This window comes from Hydra vulgaris, chromosome 10 (assembly GCF_038396675.1).
Source record: "Hydra vulgaris chromosome 10, alternate assembly HydraT2T_AEP".
Lineage (NCBI taxonomy): Eukaryota > Metazoa > Cnidaria > Hydrozoa > Anthoathecata > Hydridae > Hydra > Hydra vulgaris.
This window is the reverse complement of record NC_088929.1, coordinates 37584004-37587500: the sequence shown is the minus strand read 5'-3', so window position 1 is coordinate 37587500 and position 3497 is coordinate 37584004. Positions and strand designations below refer to the sequence as shown.

General features: G+C 26.2%; 1 protein-coding gene across 1 annotated transcript in view; it reads right to left on the bottom strand.

The window, feature by feature from the left end:
* The window catches only part of LOC101234591 (HEAT repeat-containing protein 6), a 94749-nt gene extending 93132 nt beyond the window's left edge, over positions 1-1617 (bottom strand). Inside the window, exon 1 of the mRNA XM_065807933.1 lies at positions 1496-1617. The gene's annotated coding sequence lies outside the window, so the exon portion shown is untranslated. The remainder of the gene's footprint in view (positions 1-1495) is intronic.
* Between the last annotated feature and the right edge of the window lie 1880 nt (positions 1618-3497).

Here is a 3497-nt window from a genome sequence, read left to right as displayed (position 1 = left end):
AACAAACATGTTAAAATTTCCAGAAAAAAGAAAAATAGTCAATCTTATGGTGGTTGGAAAGAGTCTAGCTTGGCAACAAACCCACAAATATTTACAAGTTTTTGAACCTTGTCTAAAAAAGAAAAAGCCTCATTAGAAGAACCATCAGAAAATATGACAACAGTATTTTATATAAATACAAATAAAAATGTATAAAGGTATAGAATTCAATCAGGAGTAAGAAAATGGAGAGAATAATTAAAAAAGGCAACTGTCTTAACATTAAAAAAAAAATCATATATATACACCTATCTACTGGGCAGGCAGTTCCTATATATAAAGGTATTCAAAAGTTTATTATTTATTATTATCAAAAGTTTGTTATTATTCTTTTTCTAAAAAGCATGACTTAAAGTGTGCATATCAAAAAAAAAAAAATAAGCAACTATAATTTAAGTGCATATGAAAATTTTTGAAAAAAAGTTTAAAATGTATATAATTGAATTCTTAAACTTTTAAATTTTATATTTTATATATAACGAGCTCCTAATTTGAGATTTTATAATTCTGGGTGTTGCTGTCTAAACAATTTAAAAGATACTTTAAAATTTTTATATATACTTTGAATACTCTACATTTTAAATTCTTGAAAACAATGTTTTTAAAGGTTTGGCAACATTATTTCAAAGATAACAAAGAGTATTTTCTTGTTAAAAGGAAAAAATTCGAAAATATTTCATCAATTATAAGTTTTTATAAATTTCATTTTTAAAGATTTATACACTGCTTTCCTTCTCAGCAACTGTCTCAGAGTTTTAAACCATTATAAACAAGCTTGAGAATAACAAGTAAAAAGCTAAAGACAAAGATTTTTCACAATAAGTAAACAGAAGAGAGTGGCAAGAAATGAACAGATTGGAGAAATGGGCAACTATCCTTGTAAAATAAAACACGATTGTAAAAACGAATATATTTTAATGCATACTAAAAAATTTATACTTCAGTTATTTTAGAAAACTTTATTAAACTGATCACTATTGTTCAGAAACAATGCAGTCAATTTTAGTTACAAATTTTATATTTTTTACAAAAACAAAGATTTCAAAAAAATTATTAATTACGAAGAATTATTTATTTATTTTTTTTAATTTTTAACATTTTACTATATAATATTGATTTGTTTGAAATATTTTGTTAAAAAATCTTTAATTTTAAGAGCTTTGTAATTAAGCAAATGTATAAAATATTTTTTCACTTTAATGAAATCTTCGTTTCTAGCGAGGAAAAATAGAAAATGGAGATATCTTTAAAATCTATAGTTTTTAATTAAAACTGAAAGAACACTTGCTTTTAAACTTTACCTATTAACACACTTATAAAATATTTCCTTGCCTATTTTTGATAAGCAAGAAAAATTTTTCTTTTAATACTTTATAAGTTATTATTAGTCAATATTTGTTTATATTAATGACTGGATAACTCCTCTCTATGTAATGGTTTAGTTCTCCCCACTTACCTATTGTTTATTTACAAGTGATTTCAGTTCAAATTATAAATTGTAATATATAAACAGATATTGTTGTATAGGGAAATTTTGTTTTTATAATTTTATAGCGGGATCAATTCCTTATTTTGATTGGATGAAAATTCACAGCGAGTCAAAAACGGCACACAAAAAAAATATGCTAAGAACTAAGATACTAAAGATACTAAAGATACAAAAAGATACTAAAGTTACTAAAGATACAAAAAAAATATACTAAGAACTAAGATACTAAAAATATATTAAGAACTAAGAAAATAGTTTACTTAAATTATAAAATACCACTAAAAGAGAATAATTAATTTTTTCGTGGTTTATTTTCAAGAATTCACCAATTTATGCGTCTTTTAAGATTAATATGGGTAAAAACAGTTTAAAATTTAATTTGAAGCCATATCTTTAAGTTATTAGGTAATTATTATCAACATTTTTGATAATAAATTTTAATTTTAGATTTTCATAACTAAGATCTTAAAAAAGTGTTCTAAATCAGGGTTGACGACATAGGTTTCGAAGTGGGGAGGGGGAGGGGGAAGGCACAATCGTCATTTTTTAAAAAAAGTCCTTGATTTTTTATTTTATTTATTTAATTATGAATTTAGTTCATAAACTAAAAGATTCCACCACATTCCATAGAAGTTTTAACAATTACCCATTGGTACCCATTGATATGAAAACAGAGAGAAAAAATATCGTTTGCCTCAATTTGCCCCCTATTTAATACAATTTATTTTTTGTTTGTTCGTTTGTTTGTTTTTTCCGTTTTATAATTTAAACTTGCGTATTAACGAACAGTATATAATTGCTTACATTCATCATGAGAACAGCACATATAGTTCTTGTAAGTAAAAAATTTGTGCTCAAGCAGATGGTCTAATTATCATACCTCAAAACCCAAAATATTCAAGATTTGACGACATATTGCATGTTTTAAAAATTTATAGTTGAAATTTGCGCATAAAATAATACATTACATCTATCATGAAAGAATACATTTATTCCTTCATTTAAGAGTTAAGAACTAATCATGATTATTTACTTAAGGCTCTTCTACTTCAGTTTTTTAGACTGGAGGGTTTATACCATGAAAGTATTGATAAACCTGAAATGGTAAATCATAAAAGAACTCTATTAATATTAAAATGTAAAATCTGATTTAAATTGCGAAAACATTCAAGAACCTTTTTAAGACTTCTGAAACATAAGCGAACTTGGTTGGACAAAGATATAGCAATTGACAAAAAAAAACGTTGCATCAGCTCCAGGTAGAAAGAGCAAGGTCTGAGAAGATTTAGGTGATAGAAGCAGAAGAATTAAGGTAATAACAAATCAATTAAATTTAAATCAACTCGACAAATAGTTTACTTGCTTTAATATAAAATTTTATTTTGTTTAAGGTTGCCAAACTGGCATACTCCTTTTTGATCCTTATGGATCATACAAACAGTAATTGTTATACTTTGAGGCTTGAACCCAAATTTATAACGATTACTGTTTGTAAGAAGTACTGTTTCTCGACATCTTGCCAAAGGCACTTCTGTTTCTTAGAAACCATTTTTGACTTTAACGTTTGTTTCTAGCACGTCTTCTTAACTTGTTTTTAACACACTTTTACTTTTCTCAACATGATTTTCTGCGTTATCACGACCATTGTCCGTGTTCATTTTTATTTCGACTTTAAGAATATTGTATAAAGTTTGAATGTCATTTTGAGATCAAATATGTTTCACGGGACGCGGAACGCCATTAACTTCTACAATTTGTTTCGAAATGTTTCGAGCTAGTTTTATTGGTTGCCACTTTGAACGCAATTGGTGGTTTCAACCATACGTTTTCGCCATTTTTTTTTTTTTTTTGATAGGTTAATAACCATCAATTAATAATTGTTAGTTTGTTTCCCGTGCTTCTCTATTGCCTCAGCTGCTTAATACACACACCTGTATCTCTTGTATACATCTCGATAAAGCTGTTAGCT